This window comes from Bradysia coprophila (assembly GCF_014529535.1).
Source record: "Bradysia coprophila strain Holo2 chromosome IV unlocalized genomic scaffold, BU_Bcop_v1 contig_84, whole genome shotgun sequence".
Lineage (NCBI taxonomy): Eukaryota > Metazoa > Arthropoda > Insecta > Diptera > Sciaridae > Bradysia > Bradysia coprophila.
In genome coordinates, this window is record NW_023503376.1 from 23,789 (window position 1) to 35,831 (window position 12,043).

The 12,043-nt window shown below is 35.2% G+C and overlaps 1 long non-coding RNA gene across 1 annotated transcript; it reads left to right on the forward strand.

The window, feature by feature from the left end:
* Positions 1-1,856: 1,856 nt before the first annotated feature.
* On the forward strand, positions 1,857-11,561 carry LOC119072853. The gene is made up of 3 exons (XR_005086937.1): positions 1,857-2,021; positions 5,678-5,681; positions 11,550-11,561. It is a non-coding gene; the product is annotated as an uncharacterized LOC119072853 (long non-coding RNA).
* Positions 11,562-12,043: the final 482 nt, after the last annotated feature.

A 12,043-nucleotide genomic window follows, 5' to 3' on the forward strand; every position in this document is an offset into this window, starting at 1 on the left:
ACAGCAGACCCCGAGTTGATTTTCCATCTAGCTCTACTTAAACACCGTATTGTCAGTTTGCCAAATTTATTTACTGTTATTGCAGTTCTTTCAAATTTTTTTAGTCTGCATAAGCTTATAATCACCGCAGCAATAGAAAATGTGTGAGCATGTTCACTTCTAATTGTCAAAAGTATTGCGGAGATGATTTTGCGAAGATCACAAAAGTAAAATTTTAGAGTGAAAGCACAATATAGTGTTCCAGTTCGAATTTTGAAGAGTTTTGAAAAATTGATGCCAGCGGATACACAAAAACCAGAGAGATGAAAAGTTGGCGACTGTTACGTCGCTTCGACAGATAGAGGTAACATGTGGGCCATTTCTATAGAACGAATTAAATGTCAAAAATGGCCGACAATTTCCAAAAATTGGTTTATATTTAAAAAAAAAATATTTTTGACTGCAATAATTCGAGATACAAATTATGGGAATAGTTTTCCTGTAGTGTCAAAACTAACGTACAACAACTCATTGTCGAGCTACTTTCATATTATCAAAGATATAGTCGTTCGAAAATTGGTCTCCAAAAGGGCACTTTTGAAATGAAGAATTTGTGCATAATACCGAATCTGATTCTTACAAAAATTATTTTACCTTCATTCCGATGTTACCAGAGAGTTGCTAATATGACGACTGGGTCGTTTCGACGGATAGAGGGAATATGTCGAATGATTTTGAAATTGGTTGAGCGAAAATGTATTGAATTCTCTCTCAAAAACCCAACTGTCGTTCGACATATTCCCTCTATCCGTCGAAACGACCCAGTCGTCATATTAGCAACTCTCTGGATGTTACACGCATCACATTAGCACTTTATTTCGTCGAGATTGGTTGTGTTGAAAGTAATTTAAAATGTGTGGTTATGACGGTTTCTATTGGTATCATCGGATTCAATATTTTTACAATTGGCCCCAGATGTTACATCTATGTGTCGAAGCGACGTCCCAGTCGCCAACTTTTCATCTCTCTGACTGAAACAAAAGCTGTTTAAAACAAAGCAACAACGGACATAACGATTTCTTTTTCTCCAAGTAATTGACAGCTGCGTATCCGTGTCATCCATTTTTTAAAGCTGTTTAAAATTCAAACTGGAACACTCTTTCGGTATGTTTTGGGCTGTCAAAACGTCACCCTTAAAGCCATAACCAAACAATTATTGTTGACAAAATGTTCGCAAAAGCGTTGAGGTTATGAATCTGTGTATTCGTTTTCGGCTTGTCAAAAATCGTTTTTACAGCAATATGAAACCGATATATAATACGATATTCGCAAAAAAAAAATTGCCACGATTAGCCATTAAAAGTGAGCACAGTCACTCAATTTGTAATGCAGAGATTATAAGTCCGACCCTATTAATAAGTGCGGTAAATTACGTAAATTATTGCAATAAATTTACTATGTTTTAAGAAATGTTTGAAACTTTTTTGTAACTTTTTCAGGCGTTTTCGGAACTTTTCTGGAATTAAACTTTCTAAAATAAGCCTTGGATTACACTACATTGTGTATCTTTAAAAACACAATTTTAGATTTATCAGAGTTTTAAATGTCATCGATGTTCCCAGCCAATAAGTTCTTCACAGTCTATGATATTTTGGCGCGAAATTTGAATTCGCTAAGGGATTTTTAAATTTTGTGCCAAAATATCACAACCTGGAAACACTTTATTGACTGGGAACTTTGATGACTTTCAAAACTCTAAAAATCTCAAATAGGTTTCCTACATCGTACGGTAAAAAACAACCGACCGTGATCCATAGATCTCCTCGGTTTGTGAAACTAATGACAGAACAACACAGTGCAGTGGATTATTTTCCTTGACTTCAAATATAAACATTTCACGGTTACTAAAACTGTTTAATTTCCATTAGCATTTTCTATGGTAACTGTTTTCGTAAAAAAATAATTCAAAAAATACCCCTCTTTGCGAAGTTGGCTCTGTTTAGTTTGCACACAAATTTTGGTATGCGATCGCACTGCCAGTCGTCAATTGAAGAGATCTATAGAAGCAAACATAATCGCAACTTTAACGAATTTGTTCGTTAAAACTTCAAAGTGAGGTTGTGTTGGCTTCTCTGTGGATGACGATTGACATTTTGAACGGCCTTGGAAGAGACCTATATTTAGTAGTATTTTTAGAGTTAATACGCACTGTAAGTTTATACAGTGTTCAAAGATCGTAAAAGAGAGAAAAATTAACTGGTTCCGTTGGGTGATACGTCAAAATTTGTATGTAAAAGTCCAGTTAACTAGGAAAAAACCAGTTAATTTAACTGAGCTCGATGGGTGAACACTCTTTTTGACATTCTCTTTGAACACTATATACAACCATCAGTCTCTTAAATTGAAAAAGAGAAGAATCGCTGAACTTCACAAAATACAAAAATATTTGTTTAAGATTTACAATGTTTACGATGACCTTTATTGGATGATAATGAATTTCTTCAGTAGTGAAAAATTGAGGTGTTTATTTTGACGGTAGCAATTCCTAACTGTAATTTGATCTTAATTAAACAAAATTGTTATTTAACAAACTCAATTAAGACAAATGATGTAAAATTTTAGTCAATAAAAATGACCATAATTTACAAGGAATTAAGATAAAAGAGAGATCAGACAGTTTGGTAGTTAACACAACAGAATTCGACCGTATAAGCTGACAGTTATTTAGTCTAATTGCAAGTTTAATGATTTTTTTCCCTTAATTAGTTCCACGTGTATCACGAAATTTGAGACATTATTTGAATTAATTAAAGAAACAAAAGTTAAAGTAAAGCCATCGGGTACCATTCTTACAAAAAACAAACAATTTTAGACCAACAGCAAACGTTAACATTCTCTACACTTCGTTTCCACGACATGTCTGTTAACATGACAGGCGAACAGGAAAAAAGTTCAACTTTAACAAATGAAGCCAACGCAACGTTGTGGAAGTGAATTTATTGTATGTGTGAAGATGCCTAGATACTGATATGATCCACATTCCCAACGGACTTCAGCCCACCCTCGTGCAAACGTGTTTATAGTAATAAATTGTTACTTAAATTGTTAGAATGTCTTTTTTCCGGCACCAACCTGTGTGATTTTGTTAACTCTCTGTACGAATTTTCTGCCTAATAAAAAATATGGAAAATTGGAATTGGATGACAAAACCATTTTTTTTAGCCCCGTACGAAGTACAAAGGGGCTTATAGGATTACGATGCCGTGTGTAATTGATGGAATTCGAAGCAGACGGTAAGGGCAAAGTGTTTGCCTATGTTCATAGATGACGAATCTGCAATAAAAATTTTGTCTGTCCGTCTGTCCGTCTGTCACGTCGATATCTTGAGTAAATCAAATCCGATTTCAAAATTTTTCTTTCCCTGAAAGATAGTCGAAATAGTGAGGCTAAGTTCGAAGATGGGCATATTCGGGTCGGCCCTTCGTGAGTTAGGGCCACCTAAGTGATTTAAGGTCTTTTGGTGATATTTATGGCAAAGTAAACGATGGAAATGTAAATGATAGGTATTGTCAATACCAATCCAGGAAAAAAAAGTTTTTTTTAAATCGGGTGAGTGGACCGTGAGTTAGGGCCTTAGAAGTGAAATGCTACTAGGGCCCTATGTGTATTTTACATAGAACTCGAGTAAATTTCATTCGTTTTTCGTAATTTTTGTTTGATTTGGAAGGTAATCGAATGCCGAATAGAATGTTGTTGAAAAAAAAATTAAATTTGGGTCCTTGGCCTAAGGCCGCTACTAGGGCCCTATGTGTATTTTACATACAACTCGAGTAAATTTCATCCGTTTTTCGTAATTTTTGTTTCATTTGGAAGGTAATCAAAGGCCGAATAGAATGTTGTTGAAAAAAAATTTAAATTTGGGTCCTTGGCCTAAGGCCGCTACTAGGGCCCTATGTGTATTTTACATAAAACTCAAGTAAATTTCATCCGTTTTTCGTAATTTTTGTTTCATTTGGAAGGTAATCAAAGGCCGAATAGAATGTTGTTGAAAAAAAATTTAAATTTGGGTCCTCGGACTGAGGCCGCTACTAGGGCCCTATGTGTATTTTACATACAACTCGAGTAAATTTCATCCGTTTTTCGTAATTTTTGTTTCATTTGGAAGGTAATCAAAGGCCGAATAGAATGTTGTTGAAAAAAAATTTAAATTTGGGTCCTTGGCCTAAGGCCGCTACTAGGGCCCTATGTGTATTTTACATATAACTCGAGCAAAATTCATCCGTTTTTCGTAATTTTTGTTTCATTTGGAAGGTAATCAAAGGCCGAATAGAATGTTGTTGAAAAAAAATTTAAATTTGGGTCCTTGGCCTAAGGCCGCTACTAGGGCCCTATGTGTATTTTACATACAACTCGAGTAAATTTCATCCGTTTTTCGTAATTTTTGTTTCATTTGGAAGGTAATCAAAGGCCGAATAGAATGTTGTTGAAAAAAAAATTAAATTTGGGTCCTTGGCCTAAGGCCGCTACTAGGGCCCTATGTGTATTTTACATATAACTCGAGCAAATTTCATCCGTTTTTCGTAATTTTTGTTTCATTTGGAAGGTAATCAAAGGCGGAATAGAATGTAGTTGAAAAAAAAATTTAAATTTGGGTCCTCGGACTGAGGCCGATACTAGGCCCTTCAAAAAAATAAAATTTTAGGGCGATTTGAAATTTTTGTTTCATTTGAAAGGAACGTCGTACGGGGCTTCGTAATTGCGCTATGCGCAATTTGTAAGATGTACATATTACATAATAATTTTACTTTAACTACATTAACCGGCGCAATAGGCTTACGGTCAAAGTAGGTTGACAGACGCACTAGGGTCACGTACGCAATAGATATACGGGTTTGTACGGGGCTCAGTCGCAGCAAACGCTCCGACTGTTCTGATGGCTCGTTTTTGGGAGAAATCTTTTTCCATCATTTGTCATTGTTAAACGGGAAATATTTTCTGTCACATTGAATAAACTAACAACAACAAAACAACAAGAAAGCTTCGTCCATTTTCAACACCCCCCAATTTTAATTTCCCAAATGATTTCCGTCATGGATACTCTCTTATAGTCATAACGACTTTTATACATCTGATTCTCATTCCATTTAACGTGCACGAAATTCGTTTTTTTTTATGTCGGACAGTTTTTTTTTTCGTTCATTTTATTCTATTAAACGAACCAATTACCAACCTATTTTCTATTTTTCCTTTCCTCTTTGAAATGACTCAGCCTTTTCTTTGTTTATCTACGATGTACGAGGTACAGATGAACTGTACACAACAGGGCAACTTAAAACAGAAGAACTGGGTGCGTTCTGCCCTATCATCAAATAACATTAACCCAAAAATATACGCTATTATTGCTACGAATGCCTAATTGAAAGCATAAGTATTACAAATTTTTTTTTCTTCTTTTTCCTCCTGGCCTATCGTAAATTTTCCATTACTTTTGTTTTTCGGAGTTTTTTTTTCTTCTTCGATCTCTCTTTTCGGGGGTATTATAATTTGTGTAACTTTGGCTCGTTATAAGCAAATATTTTGCTAAAATGTACCTTTTATTCTCTATGTATACCGACCAATTATAATCCTTAATAGAATTTCGTATTTATAATAAAGTTCATGTTCGATGTAAATATAAGCGAATAAACCGAGCAGAGAGGAGAGTACTACCAAAAAGACAAGAGCTGGTAGAGAAGATTAAAATTTTCAATTAATTAATTGAATACTTGTCAGTATCTTGAACAATTTACATAAAATGGTACACAAGTAATACATTCATCAAATCGGATGATACTCATTTCGAAAGAAAACTAGGCCACATCATTGGGGTGGGTCAGGTCGCTTGACTGAACAGTTTTTCTATAGATTCCGACTTCGCTCGAAACTACTTTAATTTCAAAATATTTAATTATTTTTCTGTCAAAAATGTTTTCATCGTTCAAGCAGGGCCTATTTTAAGGAATTTTAATTACTAAAAATTACCAAAAATTACCAAAAAATTACTCAACATTTTTTTGGTAATTTTTAGTAATTTTTGGTAATTTTAGTAATTTTGAGTAATTTTCGGCAATTAAAATTCCTTAAAATAGGCCCTGCGTTCAAGCCAAAAACGTTTTTCCAAAAATATTTTCACGCGTCAAAAATGTTCACGCGTTACAAAAATGGTTCCCCACCAAAATCCTCGCATCCGAAACGGAAAACCGCATGAAAATGAATTTTAAAAAAAACCTTTCCAACTTTTCCTCACTTGCTCTTCGAGACGTCACATTGAATTATTCAATTGAGAGTTGTGGGTTCGAAACTCAACCGCAAGACAAATGATTCGTTTCATCAGGTTGTTGTCCACAATAATGACATCTGATTGAATCGGTTATTAGGTTGCGTCTTGGATTTAGTACCGATAACGTCTCTTTGTGTTACATGTAATTGTTCGTTGTTAATGTCATTCAATCAGTTAAGCGAATAGCCCGTTGACGGTGTCTTTTTTTAAAGCTTAAATAAGAAGAAAACAGACGTCAAGCTTGATTTTGTCTACTATAAAACGCTCATACGATTAGGGTATTTTCTCTATTTGTAATACAAATTCGTGTCAATTACGGCACTCGCTTCGCTTTCGCTGCAAACGTCACTTTCATTAGTGCTTGGAACTGAAACACAGATACACGATAGAGCAAATGTTGTTCTAAACGTATGTTAAAGCTTTTTAGCGAATTCGATAACGGGACTCGCCTCCATCTCACCTTTCTACGATTTTGATGGAAGAAATCATTCAAATATTCACAAAAAAATTATTCGCGTGATTTTCTGTCGTGAGACCCCGATTTTTACTCAAGGGAATAACATCGGAAAAATTAATTAAATTTTTTTCCTTCCCCCGGATGACCTTGAAAGAGGAGAACCCTTTTTAAAGTCGGATTTATAAATAGAATTCCGTTTTCGGAGTTCGAAAAATGTTGAGACATAAACCAAGTGAATCGTCTTTTAAAGAGCATACAGATTCGGCAATACGAATGGGTATACTTACACTAGACATTATAATATATACTCGTACATCTTGATAAAGGAGAAACGTTCTTGCTGATACATCGTACATTATGTTCGAGGGGGGTGGGTTTTATAAGAAAATTCCATTTTCAAAAACAATCGATGTTATACATACCGTTAAATGCTGACAGTGATTAATTGAGACTTTTTTTTTCTCGTTTTTGGTCTTATAAATTTGGATTGTCTGATGTTGCTTTTTAAGATTTCATGCATGTAGCCGAACATTATATATAGATGGGGATAGATTGATGTAACACATTATATAGTCGTATGCGATATTGTCTTTATATATTCCCACAGACAAATGTGGAAATGTCAGGGTAGTGTGGGAGATAAATGTGTGTCTCTTTGAATGGAATGTTAGCATTGTTTCACACACTTGTTATTATTAACCGGTGACTGATAGGTTAAAGGGAAAATTATCAAAAATTTCTTTGTTTCTGTTTGGGATTTCTGTGAATTTATAATTAATTTTGAAACTTTTTAATTTGAATTCAATTGTCAAATAGAGAGTGGGTGATGTGAAGAGAAGACATTAATTGAAAGAATAAGGTTGCAAGTGGAGTTGATATGCGGATCCTATGAAAAAGGTGAATACTATAAGCTACTAAGCCTGAGATCGAAGCAAAGTACATGTCTGACGAAAGTTTTGAAGGTTGAGCTAATAATATTATCAAAAAAAAAACTTTATCTAAAAAAGTGAGACTTTTCCTGTGAAGGTTCTGGCACCACATATCTTTGGGGTAAATTTCCTCTAACAGCTAGCGAGATCAACAGACTCCAGATACACGAAATTATTGTAAGAAATGATTCAAACCACTTATTAATGAAGAATGGATAACAATTCAGTTAATCCTAAAGAAACGGGCACTTGAAGATAGATAATCAATCGAAAATATCGTCGTATAGTGAGCTTACTGCAAACAAAATGTCGTATCAGACACTTGTTGTGAGTCTGGTATGGCAAGTTTGGTATCGTTGTAAAGCTGATCAGACATTGTTTCGTTGCAGACAGTCTATGTTTTACAGAGTAGTCCAAGTTTCGCCGAAGATGGTGAAAATAAACCTTTTTAAATATTGTACAATTCAGAAGACCTTTGTAAAAACCATTCACGGTGTCTAATAGCGCATGCAATCCGCTACCAGTATCGCCAATCAAAAATGTCAAATTTTCGGCTTTAGCTGGCTGTAGCTACGTGGCCAGGTTGTCGAGGGAAGCCATTTTAACACGAATTAGCTTATAATTAGTCCCTCGATTTATTGCGATAACAATCGGTATTCAAATTGACTCGTGGGTCTCCGAAATGACTCAGCGGATCCGGAAACTGAATACAGTTTCGTGTAGTACTCGACTCCCTCAAACAGAACATGAAAAAAAATCAGAGGTGGTGTCGCGACTCTATTTAAGTTTTGTTCAACCCCACCGTGACGGCAAACTATTTGAATTTAAAAGATGCACAAAGCTGGTGTATCAGGCATGAGCGCCGCCGAAAATAAGCCGCCGATCAAGCCGCCGCCGGCCATTTTTGAGCAAGCCGCACCGCAGCCGAGCCGGTGCCAAAAACACGGCTCAAGCCGGCTTGAAACGGCTGGAAAATGAAATAAAGATTTCGAAAGGTGAATGGGTGAAATAATTTTGAAAACCGAGATTCCTGTTGATCCTAAGCAGCTCAAGTACTTTTAGAATTTTTTTTTACAAAATTAAGAAAATTTTGAAAATTTTCTTGAATTTTCATGAATTTTCCAGAATGGTATATTACGTCCTCGCTTCTAAGTTTGTTATTTTGGCAAGTATGACCTTTGCGGAACGAGCCGAAGGCGCACAATCAGTTAATTCACAAATTTGAGAAAACTTTATCGATCTTTGCGAATTTTCTCGATTTTTTTTTCTTTTCAATTTTTACTTGATTTTCGTGAGCTTTCGATTTCTTATCGAAAACCATTTTCTTAATGAGTTAAATGAGAGTACCGGAGCATGATTTTCCATTTAGTTCAAGTTTTGAGGCAATAAAACTTGACGTGTTAGTGAACCTTAGACTTAGAGACTTGCTTGTAACAAGACCAGTTCCACTTGCACTTTGAACAACCTAATCTACCTACATTTTCGCTTTCCGTACAATTTCATTTTCATGCTTACTAGTTCATTTTCCATGAATTTATCTAAACGTTTTTATTTTGAAAAAAAGTTGAAAGGAACCTCCAGCCAAGCCGTTTTAAGCCGGCTCAAGCCGACTTTTTCGCCGCCGCCGAGGTTTCTCCGTCGGCGCTCATGCCTGTGGTGTATGTTTGAAGTCAAACTTAAATAAAGTTTAAGAAGAAACGAAGTGACTACTTGCAAAGAATCCTCATTTCTTTTTTGTTTTTTTTTTCTGTCTTACCACAACGGCAACAACTAACACTTAATCCCAAACGATAAATTTTCTTTTGTTTAGACACAGTCAACCCGTGTACACATTTTAAACAAATGGACTATCTCAAGTCTTTTTTTATTGTAGTCCTTTTCTCTGCGAAAATCGTTGTTTATCCCACTGTACGGTCGGTTAAAAATGATAAACAGTTGCGGTTCAACGTAAATAAGTCTACAAAGTCCCCCTGCGAAAAACATCTACGACATTATTGTTATTATGAACAATAAATCGTCTCGATTTCATATTTTCGAAATGTTTATTGGGTTTATTGTATTAAAAGGACACAATAAACACAGAGAAATGAATCACTCTCTAAAGTGGGCCTATTCAAACAAAGATATTTTTTGGACGTACGAAAAGGGACACATTGTTTAATGTGGGTCAAGAATCCATTTTTACAGCAAACTTTGGATTTAATTGAAATGTATGGAAATGGAATTTGTAATATGAAAATATCCGAAATTAAAAATTTCAAGAGAAAATCTATTCAAGTGGTGCACTTATGTACATTTTGCATACTTTTTCAGCATTTTGCTTTCAGTTATGCGGAACTGAATGTAACTTCATCAAACTAATTTTTTTTTGGGACCGAAAGTTCTATGATTCGTTGTAACTTGACCGTAATTCTTTTGTCCATTGCGATGTTAAAACAAAATTCGAAAAGATCTCCATTTCCCGGCAGCATACCGGGGATGAAATAAAATATTATTTTTGGAACGGTTCGGTAGCTTTCTGTTAATAATGTGCATAAGTGAGTGGAACAAAAAGCGTCAGATAATTAAATTAGTCAAAAAAGGGTGAAACTGACGCAAGTCCGTATAAAATAACTGATATCGCTGCACTTCTACGCAAAAGTTTTATCAACAAAAAGAAAGAAAATTTTACAAAAAAAAATATTGTTTCACAAAGTGGGTTTTCTACTGTTTGAATTCAATTCTCTCAGGACATACTTTTCCCTATTTTAACAATTTTCCGCGCAGTAGTTTCCTCAATATCTGCCACTTGAGGAGTCTTTGTTGTTTGTAATCGTTTCCCCAAAAAGTCCTTTTCACAAATAAAAATTTTGACTTACGCCTGCAACTTCTCTCAAGGCCCGTCATTGGGAAATGACAGGACAGTTTCCCGAAAATGTATGGAAAATTTTATCACAAAAATTCATCGAAAAAATTCAAAGAAACTCACCTCTTATGCTTTCCATTGTATTCGGGCATAGTCTCTTTGTGTCATCAAGGCATATTTGAACACTAAGCACTTTTTACTCGATGCAAAAACAAAAAGTTTTTTTTTGTTTTGTCACGACAAAAACACAGAAAATATTTCGACACAACTGTGACACTCCGCTACTATAAGTATTCGAATGAATGTTTGCTGTGTTCACTTCGGCGGTAAAATATTTTCATTCAAAAAAGTGTCGCGACAAAACAAAAAAAAAACATTTTGTTTTTGCATCGAGTAAAAAGTGTTTTAGTGTTCAAATATGCCTTGGCGACCATAAGAGACTATGCCCGAATACAATGGAAAGCATAAGAGGTGAGTTTCTTTGAATTTTTTCGGTGAATTTTTGTGATAATATTTTCCAGACATTTTCGGGAAACTGTCCTGCCATTTCCCAATGACGGGCCTTAATGAAATACTAAATAAAATTTGGAATTTTTATAATTCTAACTTAAGCTTCACATTCAAAAGATTTGTTCAGTGTGTCAATTACAGTGAACTTTCATCAGAACACTTCGTCAGAGCGTTTCACATATCTGGGGCAAGAGGACTAGCGGACTTGCGTCACGCCCGCTTACTAACGTGCGGACATGATTACCCCAACTGATTTTTAATTGCATTGCCGCTGGGTGTTTGTTCTGCAATAAACCACAAAGTATATTTTCTTTGGACGTTTCGTCGTAAGAGAAAATTACTGAAAATGATTTCGTTTTCCATCCAAATATAACGCGAACCGTACAACCTTCCCACCATCCAGTGAACCGAGCTCATGCATTTGTAAGTATATGTACGTAGCTTTGTTGCGCCGAAACCACTTACTGAGTAAATTTAAGAAAAAAAAAATTTTTTATTTAATTTAAAAAGCCGAAGAGAAACATATCACGTACGCAGCCGGATGAAAGTCTGGAATGTAAACACAGCGAATTTCGAGGATATATACAACGGCCACCTCAATAAAAAATAATTTAATGTAAATTCGATAAGGACACCCGACTAAAACGGCGAGTAGATGTAACAATGCGGCTGTTAACCAACATGTAACAGAGTGTAACATGTCCTGTTATCATTCGAAATTTGTTGCTTAGAATCACAATTTAAATTGGGATTCAAGAGACAGAATACGCAATTTAAATGTCACAGAAGAATTTCGGTATTTCGTCCATTTCGACCTAATTGAAGAACAAAAAATATAAATTCTGGTATGCACTTACCAGCGCAGTTTACTATTGACCCCAATAAAAACATTCCATAAGTTTGGACGGGAAACATGCCTACATTAGCTACATTTCACTGCTTCCTATTTGTAATGGGTTGTGTAACACGTGAAAGGATTTTCTGGCGAGTAGACGGGTTGCATC